Here is a 17214-nt window from a genome sequence, read left to right as displayed (position 1 = left end):
ACTGGTTGAAAAATGTCCTTTTCCCCTTTTGAAATGTGGCATTAAAAAGTGTTCATGTAATTGTTTGTGAATTATACGTATATAAAGAAATAAATTTTTAAGATCATTATTGTTAAACGTTCAACAAACCTTGATTCTCTCCTTCATCTTACAACATACCTTCCCCCCCCATCCCCCTTGTTTGTCTTTTCTTCCCACCTATAGTTCTTGGAACGTAGGGAAGGAATGTTTTTCGGACACAGGAAACGGATGTTCATTACACACCCATAACTAAGCTCTCGTTAGACATGAATTCATCCACGTTTTTACAGGTTTGTGTTTCCTATGAAACTTACGAGGGGATTTTTAAGCATAGATATAAAATATGTTACAGTATGCCATATTTCAACATTTCTCACTGATATTGTATCACAAGCATAATTCCAGCATAACTGTGTGTTTGAAACTACAAGAGATAACTAGCTAAAACACTATCAATCAATATGTGCTAGTTGTGGTTGCCTTGATATAAACTAGATCGCCATATTTATGAGACAGAAAACCTTTCTGATTAGTTTCGCCCTAAAAACCATAAAAAATACCAAGCATAAATTTGATCACAGGTAACCTCAAAATTCACGCGCGACTGCTAATTTGTTCCTGGCAACCATTAAAATAAAATAACGATACATTGTTAATTTGATCTTCAATAACCGTAATAATAAGTTAATAATCCATTGTTAATTTCAGTTTCTACAACCACAGAAATAAGACAATGTTACATTTTTAATTCGAACTCCAACAATCTCTCTTATAGCAATGCATTGTTCATTTTAATTCCAAAAACCGTAGCGATTCATTGTTAATTTAAACTTCAACAATCATAGCAGTAAAGATGCGTTGTTAGATTAAGTTCCAACAACCACTAGAATAAAATAATTTATTTCTAATTTGAGCACCAATAACCACAGAAATAAGGAAACGAGGCATTTTTAATTTAAATTCCAATAAACAACCGTAAAAATAAAACAACAATGTATTATGAAATAATAACTATAGAATAAAACTACATTATTCTAAAGATTGAATCGATTTTGTCCATATTTGCAGTGTGGACAGAAGATAATATTAAAATATAAGAACAAAATTTCATTAAAATAGAACATTTACAAACAAAACATAATTATTTACAGTTGTTCCGAGTGGCCATCACTGTGTCTCTTGTTCCTTTGATGGAGGCCCGGCATGGCCAGGTGGGTCAAGGCGTTCGACTCGTAATCTTAGGATCGCGGGTTCGAATCCCGTCGCACCAAACATGTTTGCCCTTTTAGCCGTGGGGGCGTTATAATATTACGGTCAATTCCACTATTCGTTGGTAAAAGAGTAGCCCAAGAGTTGGTGGTTGGTGGTGATGACTAACTGCCTTCCCTCTAGTCTTACACTGCTAAATTAGGGACGGCTAGCGCAGATAGCCCTCGGGTAGCTTTGCGCGAAATTCAGAAACAAATAAATAATCCTTTGATGGATGCCTGGAGAAATCGAAAACGCCAGGTTTTATTTTTTTATTTTTTGAATAAATGTTTTATTTGCGTATTTTAGAATAATCTTGTATTCCCATTTAATACTGCATTATTGATTTGAAAGTAGAAACACAGTACTATTAATTCTCATCTTTAGGTCGAACGTTGAATATATTTTGTTCTATTTTCACTTTAATTTGTGTGATGATTTTGCTGCTTATACTATTGTAAGTAGTGAATTTAGTAACATATAATTTTTCTAAACTTTCGTATTGCTACATTTAAGATGAGAAGAGCATGGTTTCAAATGCTTGTTAAACCTAGCCTTGCGGGGTTTCCTTAAGTAGAAACCGGTCACGTTTGTGTATGTTGCAATATGTGGTGATTGTATATGGTAGTTAGTACTTTCTCAATGCAAGAGCACTTGTTAAGGTGTGTAGCAAGACCTCCCAGTCTCAGGAATTCGTCGTGATTTTAATCGTAGCTAAGATTGTTGTTTTTGGTTTGAATTTGTTGTTTTTTTTGTACTTTGGATTGAGAGCCCGTCTAAGAAGATGATGCCTCAGGAGGTAGCATCTTCATTTCACTGTTACACTACCCTCATGACTAGGAGCCTTAAAAGGCCCGGGAAAATACTAAAAACATATAGAAGCAGGGATGTACAGTAGGTTAGTCAGTAGCACTGGTACAGTATGAAACATACACAATTTATTTAGTTATAATAACTTGTTACGTTACTTATGAGAGTAATGTAATAACACGTAAATCACACTGTGTGTGCATGTGTTTTCTTATAGCAGACACATTGGGCTTTCTGCTAAGTCCACCAAGGGGTATCGAATTTCTAATTTTAGCGTTGTAAATCCGTAGACTTACAGCTATACCAGCGGGAGACAAATCACATTATATCTTCCATATTTAATGCCGCGAAGGCCTTTCACAAAATACCAGAGTTCATAAGGTCGACTGGTCAACAAGGAATATCAAAATTCACTCAAACAAATGTTTCAGTGTGACCCAACTTAAGTTTCAGTGGATTTCAAATGTTATTTAAAAGCTGACTTTTATTTGATTTGTTTTTGCTATATAATGCAATGAGAGACTGAAATTTCTTTTAATTTTAACTTCACAGTATTTCCATTAAACAAGTAATTTACTCAACCTATTAGTGACATAAAATGCCAAAATATAGTTATGCTGATAGAAGCACGTTACTTGGTCAGAGAAAAACAACCAATGACAAACACCGAAAGTGGCGCCATACCTGACGTCACTCTCAAAGTCAGGTGACTGTATATTTACCATAATCAACATCGGCATTGTTTATTTTGATGCTCGTGGGGAGGAGTTTTGCGCAGCCTGTGAACATACAATTCTTACAGCAGTTGATGTGTGTGTGTTTTTATTATGGCAAAGCCATATATGGCAATCTGCTGTGTTCACCGAGAGGAATAGAACCACTGATTTTAGCGTTGTAGACTTACTGCTATCCAAATTGGGTACAAAGCAGTTGGAGTTAAATTCAGTAAGTAATGACAGACAACAAGATGAAACAGGTTTTGAATTATAAAACATAGTAAATCAAATACATACTAGCTAACACACAACTGGACGAGAAATATGTTTTCTCTAAGCTAATTGGGTTGAAATAGCTACGTCAAAAATCCGACTTAAAGGTAATTAACTAAAATATGAAAATTGTTTGAGCAAAAGAGTGAATATTTACTAAATCTCGAATAAAAACGTTTGTGGTATTAATATTTGTTTGTTTTGGAATTTCACACAAAGCTACTCGAGGGCTATCTGTGCTAGCCGTTCCTAATTTAGCAGTGTAAGACTGGAGGGAAAGCAGCTAGTCATCACCATCCACCGCCAACTGTTGGGCTACTCTTTTACCAACGAATAGTGGGATTGACCGTAACATTATAACGCCCCCACGGCTGAAAGAGCGAGCATGTTTAGCGCGACCGAGATGCGAACCCGCGACCCTCAGATTACGAGTCGCACGCCTTAACACGCGGTATTAATATAACATAATAAATATTTGAAACTATAGCAAAATCTAAATTTATTGCTACTTAAAAGTTATAAGATTGGCAAAATTAGCTTCTTTTAATTACGTCACTTTGATTACGCCCGATAGATGTTCTTAACTAACTCGAGCTTTGATATATTTTAATTTTCAAACAATAAGATGTTTTTGGTTTTTATTAACTACGACGCAACAACAAAAATAATGAAACGTAAGAGCCTTTGGTAGATAATAGTGTGAGTTTTAATGTGACGTATTTGTGTTGGACAGCATAAAACCACATGTATTATTCTATAAAGAAAGGCCCCTTGTATAAAAGATAAACAATATTTACACACTAAAATTTAAAAGAATTAACTTTGCCTTTTAATGTAAATTATTGTACACTCCAGTGCGGCAGAACCTCCCAGGGATTCAATGGTACGATAGGTTTACAATGTTAAAAGTGGGCTTTCGATATCTGTGGTGGGCAGCGCACAAACAGCCCATTGTGCGGTTTTTCATTTAACAACAAGCACAACAAGACTGATGCCGCTCTTGTTATGATAATCAAAGAACGGTTGGAGACACACGCCGGCTTTCAAATCACAAAACATAATAGAATTAATTAGCTTTACAGTATGCGAGCAAAGAAAAATATTAAAACTCTAATAAAATGTACATATCTCATGTAATAAAGTTGTTAATACTTATGCGGATGTGAGATCGTGAGCCATGCATCTAAAATTTTCTGTATTTGATATTCATCAATTCTAATGATAGAATTTGAAATAGTTCCAAAAGTCCGTAATTTAAGAATGTTTTTTTTTTGGTATTACCATATTTTTAATGTTTATTATAAAACTTCATTTACCACCTAACAAGTCAGTTCCAAATTTCAAAGTGTTTGGTGCTTTTATATGTTATATAGAATAAATAAAATAAATTACTAACTTTATTGGTGCAGAATGAAGATGAAATTGGTTGATCCAGTACGATCGCAAACGGAGATGTATTTGTATAACGTTGATATAAAATCAGGAAATGATACTCATGCCCAGTGTATATGTTCGAAACAAAACATGAGTATTTTATGGAATAAAGTAGTAGTGTAAATAATCGGTTGGATTCTATACCCTTAGGTCTATTTCGGCTTTTTTGTACCTGTTTATCTGGCTGGATGACTAGTTGTATTCTTGTAATTACTTGTTTGTTCGTTTTTCAATTTCGCCCAAAGCTACTCAAGGGCTAACTACGCTAGCCTTCTTTAATTTTCCAATGTAAGACTAGAGGGAAGGCAGCTAGTCATCACCACTCACTGCCAACTATTGGGCTACTCTTTGTACCAACGAATAGTGGGATTGACCGTAACATTATAACGTCCCCACGGCTGAAAGGGCGAACATATTTGGTGCGACGGTTATTCGAACCCGCGATCCTCAGATTACGAGTCGAACGCCTTGACCCACCTGGCCATGCCGGACATATTGTAATTACTTAGATAATATGCACCAGTTCACCTCAGAGTTATGTATATAATAATTTCATCACTAATAAGTTCAGATACTCTAACGGCACGTTAACTGCAGGCAATTAACACAGAAATGAAACATTTTAATACACATTATAAAAGTATAAAGCGTACATTTTGAAAATGTAGTTTAAAAATGTTCACTAGAAAATATGCATGACAAATTCAGCTGTCCATTACTCATGATCAAGTAGGAAGTAAAATGTGAATTATTTAGACACACAGAGGGCGTGCATTTTAAGGAAGGTTTTACGAATGTGAAAGTGATGGCATGCCGCAAAAGATGCGACCGTGACCACGGGCGTCGTGTTTAGCATCTACATGTTTATTATAGTAAATTTTCGACCATTAGAGGGCTCTTTGCCCGCTGAGGATAGATTTTCGACTGGAGTTGATTATATACGATGCTTCTGTGATAGAAATGTTCATAGAACAAGATGGTTAAATGATGTATAACCAAAGGAAGGAACAATTTGCAGAAGGGAGCTATCGATGTTCGGAAAGGAAGAGGAAACACACACGTAACAGATGGTTTTGGGCAGCAACGGATTTCGAAATCATCGCGGAGCAACAGTGAGCAGAACGTAATTGCTAGAGAGAACCTGTCTCAATGACAAAACTGGACATATCTCCTAATACCGTTAGCAAAATAGTAAGCAATTATTTGAAACTAATGAAGGCTCACAAGCTAAACGTTCACAGGCTCGAAGTTAATGTCGAATAATTCAACAGTTGTTTTATGAATGTATGGCCCAAACATTGCAATTACATATCAAAACAATCCCATTTGATCATATATCTGTCAATCCATCTGATGAAGATCTAGTTAACGCTTACAGATTTGACTGTAGTTTTCAGTTTGTTAGTTTGAATGCTCGCGCAAAGCTACACAAAAGCTATTTGCGCTATCTTTAATTTTAAATAAATAAACTAATACCACACAAAGTCAGTTGTTGGACTTGCTCTAATCTGCTAGTAATTTGACCGTATCTCTTAAAACACATTCATGGCCTCAGAATGCGGAGAAGATAACGACTTTGCTGCAACGAGACACGAGCCTTGGACCCTATAAGCTACAGTCCGGAACTCTGTTCATTGTAAGATCTTTATCCTTCAGTCGAACACGATCGTCAATGGGAGAAATCGTTTCAAGGATAACAAGAAACCAGGATTATCGTTTTTTTGTGCTCTTGTAGTTTGCAAGACTCAACTATTTAACTATTAATTATTAAATTATAAATGAAAAACCAATTAATTCTACATTCCTGTAAAACAGAAATAAGGTTGAACAATAAATTGATAAATGTGAATGAAAAATATGACTATACATTGTTTAAAAACAGATATGAAATTACGTAACAATTAGCTGAAAGTAATCTTACTTAACATTTGTAACCCAGGAATTTACTACTTTTATTGACAAGATGTTTTTATCCCATTCATTAAAGGAAATGAAAAAAACAACAAAAAACCTGCGCCATTCAAAAATTGTTCAACAATGCTGTAATTGGTCTTACTTTTTGTTCAATATCTGTGAATGTTCAGCAAGAAAATATAAATAAGTTTGCAGTTCATTTCGTTAAACTGATTAATTAACTTACTATGTGAAGTTAAACTCCTTTGTCTGTCTGGCACGGCATAGCCAGATAGTTACGGCACTCGATTTGTAATCCAAGAGTCGCGGGTACGAATATAAATACCAAACATGCTCGCCATTTCAGCCGTGGGGGCGTTATAATGTGACGGTCAATCCCATTATTCGTTGGTAAAAGAGTAGCCCAAGAGTTGGCGGTGGGTGGTGATGACTAGCTGCCTTCTCTCTAGTTTTACACTGCTAAATTAGGGACGGCTAGCGCAGATAGCTCTCGAGCAGCTTTGCGCGAAATTCAAACCAAACCTTTCTCTGCCCTGGCGAATCTAAAAATCCTGGTTCCGCCCCTACTCTGCAGTACTAAACTGTAAGTAGGAGGAAACACTTTGAAGGGGGTGAGGTGATTAACGATTGGGTATCAACTCCAGTAGTCAACTCCATAAGTCATCTGCTAACACACAGGATACAGTTTGTAGATAAGACAGAGATGAGTGTATAACGAGCAAGTTAGGCAAATAGTGCTAGCTCATGAATAGTTTAGTTTCGTACATATATACTGTTTTGTTTTTATCAGTTGAACCAAGAAATATTATTTACTAACTTCAATGAAAATAAAAGTTACATATCTAATTAGTTAGAAGGTTTTTGAAGATATTTCAGTCATTTTTTTCAAACCTCAGTCTTAATATGAGGTTATCTGTACAATAACAGTACAATTATATGTGACTATATAATTTTATTATATGTTCTAAGTAGCTCATATTTTTAAACATATATCAGACATTAAATTCAAGACAATTATTGTCTAATACGGATGGAAGTTTCGACTCATGTTAAAAATGTTAACCCCTTACAAAGCAGTATTTTGGGTCAGTCAAATTTATTCCATAAAACTTTGGGTCTTTCTCAAGAAATTTATCTTTCATTGTCATTCACTTCTCACTGTTCACCCATCAGTAGTTCAGCTGTGAGTCTCTAGACCCACAACACTACAACTCTGGTTTTGATGGCACAGAACAAATATGTAATATTGCGTTTAACACTAAACAAACTAAAACCTCATTGTCCTTATCTTTTTGTTTATTCTCTTGTTCAAAGGAACACTGGAATTTTGTTCATACTTCTCAGTGGCTGGGAACTCATAACCCTAAAATAGGGATTCGATATTCACTGCTATGGGTATAACACACGTGGCCCATTTTGTGGCTATGTTTTCAACAAAAAAATAAAATTTTGATAAACCGAAGACTGTGATAGAAAGTGTCAAACTTCTCATTTGTGGACCTTTACTACGAATTTCTTGTTTTAGAGTACACCGTCTTCGAAACAGCACAGATTTCTCCAGCAGATGATGAACGATTTCTCCAGCAGATGATGAACGCCTCTGCTTCTCTTCTCTTTATTATTTACTACCTGTTTCGTGACTCTTTAGGATGTAATTTTACAGATAATCTAGAAAAGAAATCCCGTTCGAATACTACTTTTAAACTATGCATAAACAACCTGAATTAAATATACATTTTTCAAATCCACAAAGATAAAAGTAGTTCTTGAAGGTTTTGTTACAGATTGTCTTTAAAATTACATCTTAAAGAGTGATCATTGGAATTACAAAACAAAAAATAAGAAGATAAAACAACAGAGGAATTTAAAGATTGTAATGTGTTTTTCGTATCGACGAATTAAAATGTGCACGTGTTTTGGTTTTGATGTATATAGGTGTCAATGGTTAAAATAAGGGCTTTTTCATCAGATCAGCAGAGGGATATTTATTAGATTCCACATTAGTGATAGTAACCCTGTTGGGTTTGAAATTAACTGAATAGTGTTTTACTTTAAAACTAGTCAACTGTTTAAGAACATTATGTAGACCATTATGACTTTTGACATCGGCTGGAGCCACGAACGAGATTGCTGAATTAAATTCATCGGATTACACTTTCTGTAACGTACACTGACAAGGTATACCACTGAGGTCTGGATTATAACTTGTTTGTATTACTCTTAAATGTTGTTCGTCATATATCCGTGCCCGGTATGGCCAGGTGGTTAAGGCATTCGACTCGTAATCTGAGGGTCGCGGGTTGGAATCTCCGTCACACCAAACATGCTCGCCCTTTCAGGCGTGGGGGCGTTATAATGTTACGGTCAATCTCACTAATAGTTAGTAAAAGAGTAGCCCAAGAGTTGGCGGTGGGTGGTGATGACCAGCTGCCTTCCCTGTAGTCTTGCACTACTAAATTATGGACGGCTAGCACAGATAGCCCTCCTGTAGTTTTGCGCGAAGTTCAAAACAAAACTTCATCTATCCATTCCTCAGTTTTGATAAGTAAATTATTTTCTGTGTGTTGATAATGATGTGCTTTATTTGACAAAGCACATCTTCCATCCTTTCGGATGGATGAATTTTGAGTTCCTCATCGAGAAAACATCTTCATTACAGTATTGCTGTTTCTGTTGAAACTAACTTTGTTTCTGAACTTAGGTCTACAACTCATGTAAAAGTAAACATTGCCTGTAAAAAAAAGTTATACGAGAAATATATTTATCCGTTAACATTACGCTTATTGGAATTTGCATTATTTTAACAAAATAATCTGATAAAACCCGCCCAGTCATAAAACACGATACAACAATAATATTTTGACACTTCAATCAAATATGACCAAAACTCAGACCTTTCTCGAACCATTTAAATTAATAAAAATGACTAAAACAAACTAATTGTAATAACGTATGCTGTGAAAGAAACTTGTGTTCAATGTTTATCTCTGTTAGAAAAAGTATAAACCAAAATATTAGTTAATTTGTTTGTAGTTAAACACAGAACTATACAAAGGGCTATCTGTACTCTGCTCACCACGGGTATCGAAAGTTGGTTTCTCGCGTTGTAAGTCCAGAGATGTACCGCTTTGCCACTGGGTGGCGATACTAGTTAAAAGTAATATGTGACGTTATTTCTATTTATAATTATGGCTCTATTTTAAAGTACATTATGAAGTAACGAAACATAATGTTTAGATCATACAACCACTTTATCTCGTATATTTGCTAAAGCTAGACAAGTCTAAGTTTTGTTTTTAGTGGAGTTTTTGGATGTCTGTTAGCTATCACGCATGTTGAAATGCTTTGTGTGTGTGTGTTTTCTTAAAGCAAAGCCACATCAGGCTATCTGCTGAGTCGACCGAGGGGAATCAAACTCCTGTGAAATACTTTCTACAAACAGGTTTATTTTTACGTTAATATTCGTAACTCTAATCCTGGTATATAAGTTATAACAATGTTAAAAATTGTAAAGACGTTAAAGAGAGAATAAAGTAATTTGTTTTTGCTACGTGGAGTGGATGTTGACTTGTTTTTGCCACATAATTTAAAAGAATGAAAGAACATTGTCACAGCACAATCTACATACATCAGAACCAGAAACTAATCCAGTAAATAATAATGGTTAGAGGTTAGAGCAATAAGTTTACTAAGAAAAATAACAAAAGTACCCCGCCCCCAAAAATAAATACGCTTCACATTTCTAAAGAACCTCAGTTTTATTCTACCAATTTTTCTTAAAAAACTTATCATTTTAAGCTTCCTAGATTTCAGTTGTAATTATTATGTTCTTTTATTTCTATTCGAACTCTTGTTACCTCAAAATAAAAAAATAAGTAACAAAGACGAAAACGCAAACAATGCCCAAATGCTGATACAACATTACTGATTTTTGAATCGTAAAAATGATAAAAATAATACATTATAGTTCTTTAGTTTTCATATTAACGTTTTAGTAAATTAAAAAAAACAAACAACTCTCGGCTGTTTATGTTGTATCATGAAATATAATGCGATTCGGTTTGAATTTCGGGGAAAGCTACAAAAAGAATATCTGCACTAGATGTCCCTAATTTAGCACTGATAGATTACACAGGGTAGCTAGTCAACACCACCCACGGCCATCTCTTGGGCTATTTTTTTACCATCGTATAGTGGTAATGACCATAACACTATAATGTTTCCATAGTTGACATGTCTAGTATGTTTGACGAGGGGAATTCGAACCTACATCCCTCATATTACCAGGTGAGCACCTTAACGACAGGCCATAACGTGTTTCAAATTATCAACTTGAATACCTAGAATTTACAGGCTGAAAAGTTTGATAATTACAGAGACAATATCTATTGCTTAATCCTTTGTAGCTTAACAAAGCCACCAAATTTTCTCCAAATTTCACAGTTGTCATCTGCAAAACGGAGACATATTGGTAATTGTTCCACATTGTGAGAATACACTTCATCAGCAAGGTCAGAGTATAATTCAGCCTTTTTTACTTTATAAATAGTTTCTCTAATGTAACTCTAATTACGTTACATCCAAATATATTGATGGTGTTATTTTGTGAGCGGGAAAATGAATATGTAGCAATTTTTGCCTTGGAATGCTACAAATGTACTAGCTCTCAATATATTATCATACTCAGCAGGATCAGAAAAGTTCCAGTATTTTTGGAACAATTTACATCTTCGGCATTGCCACGAAATACTAAACCTTGTTTTCCTAAAAGCAAAATGGTATACGAACAATTTGATGAATAATATGTTCATTCTGAGTTATACGTAATTTAAGGGCACTGTTGGAAACAATATTAATTCTGCTGGATGCCCAATGGAAGCCTTCATGGTATCATTAATGTTTTATTCAGTTGTTAGATGATTTGTTGACAACTACTTCTTTATTACATCTATACACTAGAAGCTGTATAATAACCATGGGTATTTTTTAAGCCAACCTATTTTAAACTTCCGGCTACACTCATGAGAAAAGACAGTAGGAAAACTTTTGGTCGTGCCATATGCTCATGAAAATAGCAATACTTTCCAACATTTGATAGATTACTAACATATAGGCATTTTTACCAAATGACGTTGTTATTGTTACTAAATTGCCAATATAATTTCATGGCTAAGTGACTACAGAAATACCATGAGAAATCTCTGATGAATCCATGATTGTTGCAGTACAACATGATGATCCTCAAAGAATAGAGTTGTCAGTGCTTGAATCAGTTTGAGACTCAAATAAACCAGTTTGTACATTATCAATGTCAGAGCTCAATAATAACAACCTCACCTGTTTCACGTTCATCGTTGGCACCAGAGAAAGAATAAGATGGTGACAGAGTTGTGTCATTAGTAGTGTCTGAAAACAATACATATATATAGTAATTTTGAAGAGGTGACCAGAATACAGCTTTAACATAACATTATACTATATATGATACATCATATCTGTTGTAAAGAATGTTGCACCCATCTATATACAGACGAATCAGGATATCATGTATGAAAACATCCTTGTATTTCAAACCCACAATTACTTTATGGTTCTATTTCCGTGATAAGGCAAAACTTGTGCTCCAAACCATGTGTAGCTGCTAGATATAAACGACTGTTATTTACATAAGAGATATTTTATGGTAAGTTTGCTTACATGACTCTTTACGAATCATACGTTGTGTAGCTCAATTATTATCAATTAGGGATTGTTTATTAGAAGTTTCTGAATTTCTTGTTCGATTAGTTGAGTATTATTAAATAAGGATATATAGTATTGCGTGGAATGTTCCAAACTTCTGTCCAGGATACAAATACGCGTCGAAAGGTTGTTTAAAGTTATACTGCATAACTATGAGTTCAGCGACAAAAAGTATTTAGTGACGATTTTAAAGATAAAATAATTATAGACTGTATTGTAATAATAGAGTAGAGAAGGACAATTCGTTTTGCGAATTTTATTCTAAAGTAATTGAACCAGACCGTGTGGGCTTTGACGAAAAAGAAAGTTATTTAAAACACTGGATAAAACTGTGATACCCAATAATGTAACAAACATTTGTATATACATTTTACGTGTTTTTACATATTATTTTAAAACAACTGGAGTGTGTCACTGTTTATGTATTGTTGAAATATTTTGCTATCATGTTACAGACATCTATTGTAAAGAATGGGGCCAACAAAACTCAGTAATTGCAATACCTTTTCCGACTTCCAATTACAAAGTGTCAACAGAAGCATCCGACTATTTCAAACCAAAAAAAAAGTTGATATTTTATCAGGAGGTTGTAGATTATGTAGAAAGTATTAAGTACAATTAATTGTTCATTGTGTTCTGAATTTTGAATTGCCTTAATGCCACACTAGGGCTTTAAAAATTAGCATATAGCCAAAGAGCATATCAAATTCACCTCCTAATTTTCATTAAAGCACTATCCACTTTAAACGTAACAAAATTCAGATCAGAAGTGTATAAAATGGTGCCGTCGTTGAGAGTCGTAACGACGGCATGACAATAAAATGTGGCTTATTGAGACCTGAGTATCAAACAGACCACACATTGGTGCATCAGTCTCAGATAAGAGAAAACGACGATTCAAAACACTGTGACCAATGCGTAGTCTAGTGAAGACAACTTACTCTTTTCAATCCTTACGGAAACAAAATGGCCAAAGTCCAATAGAGGGTTTTATCTGAAAAAGCTTCTTTTCATATTGCTCACTCCAAGTCGACTGCCAACTGGTGCGTAGCCGAGCTTTGAATACAGAACCATAAGTCCATGTATGGAACAGGCACAGCATTGATAGCACCAGAGCAGACAGACTTAGCTGCGGTATCAGCGAGCTCGTTCCCGCGAATACTAACGTGGCATAGTATCCAGATGAACTGGATAGAATCAGATGTCAAGAGAAATGGGTCAGTCAGTTTTGAATATCGGCGAGAACAGAGTGAGAACTAACGTGAAGCGATTCCATGGCCAGTAGAGAGCTAAGCGAGTCTGTATAAATAGTAAAATTTAAATACTGTTTAGCTTCTATATGATCCAGAGCAAGAGAAATGGTACTTCCAATCGGAAGTATCCACTTTTCTCAGATGACTCAAAGAAAGGTCACACTTGGGGATGGTAAAAAGCCATGGTGGGATGGGACGACCAGTGGATATAGCAATGTCATCCAAGGACAGACGCATTCATCCAACAGTGCCTAGATACAAAGGCCAAAAGGAACGATGGCGGATCATCTGTTTTGAGAAAGCATGGCCCACTGAGGAAGGAAAGCAGAACTGCAGGTGAGCTGCAGTGAGATCGAAGTTTCGAAGCATACAGTAAAGACAATTGCAAATAGTGGAGGTTCACGAGAGTGTACAAATTCTGGGCTTGTGGAGTACAGAAAGCCCTCGTGCAGAGCCGAAGTCCCTGATGATTAAAGGGGTCTAGCATCTTCAAGGCCAAGTTCCTGGCAGAGCCATAGTCTAGAAACCCATAGTCCAGTTTCGAAGAAATCAGTGCGCAATATATCTTTAGCATGGAACATCAATCTGCTCCACAAGAGGTGGAAGAGATGGAGAATATTTAGTGCCCTTGTACACTTGGCTCGTAGCTGCTTGATGTGTGGTATAAAGTTTGGTGTATGGTCAAAGATAAGCCCCAAGAACTTTGTCTTAAGGACCATGGGAAGCACAGCTTTACCAACACGGAATTCAGGAATGGGGTAAATACCCCATTAGCGGCAAAAGTGCATGCAAACGGTTTTAGAGAGCGAAAAGTTAAAATCATATGCTTTAGTTCACACTTCAGTAAACAATTGAGAGCAGTCTGTACCTGTCGCTCAATAGACCTCATGTTCGACGATTGACACGAGATGTGGAAGTTGTTGACATATAGCCTGTTTGCAAAAGTAAGAGGAAGTTGTCCATTAATGGCTTCAATCTTTACACTAAAACGTGTGTCACTCAAGACACAGTTCTGAGGGACTTCAAGTACCTGTATGATAGAACGGGAAAGCGTCGAACCAACACCAACTTGGAATCGCTGTTCATTGAACTTTTAAAAATAAAATTGGGCAAATCGCCACGCAACTCATATAAGTAGAGGTATCGAAAAATGTCATACCTTCACGTAGTATCATAAGCCTTCTCAAGGTCAAAGAATATTGAAATAATATGTTATCGCTTGAGAAAGGAATCTCTAATCAACGTTTCAAGTCAAATCTGGTGGTCCATGGTGGAATGCCGTTGTCAAAACCCACACTGGGTGGACAAAAGGAGGATGTTTGATTCCAGGTATTAAACAAGACGAGCATTAACTATCCTCTCTAAGGACTTATAGAGACAACTCGTCAAAGCAACTGGATGGTAGTTTGAAGGAATCTTGGGATCCTTCCCAGGCTTAGAGAATGTAGGACAATAGCCTTGCACTACAGATCAGAAGAAAACATTCTCTTGCCTGATACAAATAAAATCAACCAGAGGAATAGCAAGCGAAGCCAGAGAAAGATGGCGAAGTATCTCGTAGTGTATATTATTAGGTCTAACCAATGTACTGCCAGACCAATGAAGAGCCAGCTTGAGTTCCACCAATGTAAAGGGGGCAATTATATCTGCAACCAGTAGATTGCGAGCTAAGTGCCCTTACCCCAATGCCAAGCATTTAAGAAAGGATATCAGGGTGTTCAAAAATAAAAGTCGAAATTTGCACGATTATACTTAAAAGCTAAGTACTGAGTAACTTATTGTTGGTTGATTGGTTTAATCCAACATTTGTCGCTTACAAGATGTCTTAACTGTCTACTGTTTCAACTCTACTCGGAGTACGTTTTGCAACCCCCAAGGCTGTATGGACAAGAAGGGCTTTCATTTGAATTTCCTCTACGACTTCAAACTTGGACAAAAAGCTACCGAAACTACACAGAACATCAACTAGGCATTCGGCCATGTATGTGTTACTGAATGTACAGTTCAGCATAGGATCCAAAGGTTTCAACATGGAAATGGAAATCTTGAAAACCATGAAGGTTGTGGAAAGAAACCATCTTTAGATGAAAACACATTAAGGGAAGTAGTTGAGACAGACCCTCACACAACAGTATGTGAGCTTGCAGAAAAACTAGGCACAAGCAAATCAAGCATTTCCAACCACCTGAGTGTGATTGGAAAGACGAAAAAGTTCGATAAGTGGGTTCTACATGAGCTAACTGAAGATCAACCTGTTAAGGATCATGCTCCAAAAATTGAACAAACTAGTAATGTCTCATCCACCTTATTCCTCAGACCTTTCCCCTACAAATTTCATTTTTTCAAGCACTTTAACAACTTTTTGAACAATAAATTGCATAAGAAGCTTACAGGGAGCTCAATGCTGTAGAAATCAGACAAACAGCATCATTACACGTTAACAAAAATGTGTTGAAGTAAATGGTACTTACTTTGATTAAAGCATATTTTGCAACACTGGTTTATACCTTTCCAAACTTCGCAGTTCAAAAATGACATTTATTTCTGAACAAGCTAATAAAAAAAAAGTTTTAAAGAAGATCTTCCCCATTTAGAACAAGGAGGGTAATTGGAGAAAAAAAACAAACAGGTATGAAGCAGTGAGATGTATTTTAGTTATTTACCAGTCATGCAAGGTTTTGGTTTGAATTTTGTGCAAAGCTACATGAGGGCTATCTGCAATAGCTGTTCCTAATTTAGCAGTGTAAGACTATAGTGAAGGCAGCTAGTCATCACCACACAATACCAACTCTTGGGCTATTCTTTTACCAACGAATAGTGGGATTAATCATCACATTATACCCCCATGGCTGAAAGGGCAAGCATGTTTGGTGTGACCGGGATTAAAACTTGTGCCCCTTGGATTATGAGTCGAGTGCTTTAACCATCTGGCCATGCCGGACCCCACAGTACAGAAACTACTGATTGTTTTTTGTGTCTAATCCTGCACTTACTGCTAATATACATCTAAAAGGAATATAACCATGGTTTTCCTCCATTTTCCCATTAAAATCAGTACTATATGACATAGTATAAATATCCTAATAACTAGAGAGGCTCTCAGTAGAGCCACACCTTCGTCAGACAGCGCTATTCATATTTGGTCTAAAAAAAAAAAGTGTCTGTACGTCCATTGTTATCAATGAACACAGACATTTTTTGGCAGGATATTAAGGAATAATATTCCACGTGTCCATCAGGTTTCATCAAAATCCAATCATTTTTTACTGAGTTACAGAGCAAAACAGTGTGGAAAAATGGTCCTCATGTTCATAATGCACGGGTAAAATCACTCATTTTTTTATGACAAATTCACAGAAGACACTACAGTAATTTTTGGATTGATGGCAATAAATATGATACTTTGTTTTTATTAGACTCCTGTTATTAGGCACAGTGTAAGCCTAACCTCAGCTAAGTTATGGCTCAACAGTAGACTCTGTGCAGTTTTATAAATTGCATTTGAAAATATGACTGTATTAATAATTCTAGAATTAACTGTATTGTTTCATTTATATAAGTTATACACCAGTATAATTCACAAAGATACACAAGCACCCAGTACGTGGTGAGTCAGGTTATTATCAACAGGCTTAATTGGACCTAACTACAAATAACAATTATATATTAAATGACATGTATTAGGCCCCATAATCCTTTTAATCAAGCTTACAAGAAATAAACTATTTCAATTTCTAAAGCAAACTTACTAAACTGATTTTTCAATTTCATGGGAAACAAGCAGGGCAACATTAACACTCCTA

Source organism: Tachypleus tridentatus, chromosome 8 (genome assembly GCF_004210375.1).
Source record: "Tachypleus tridentatus isolate NWPU-2018 chromosome 8, ASM421037v1, whole genome shotgun sequence".
NCBI classification, from domain to species: Eukaryota; Metazoa; Arthropoda; class Merostomata; order Xiphosura; family Limulidae; genus Tachypleus; species Tachypleus tridentatus.
The sequence above is the reverse complement of the archived record's forward strand: the minus strand, read 5'-3'. Positions refer to the sequence as shown.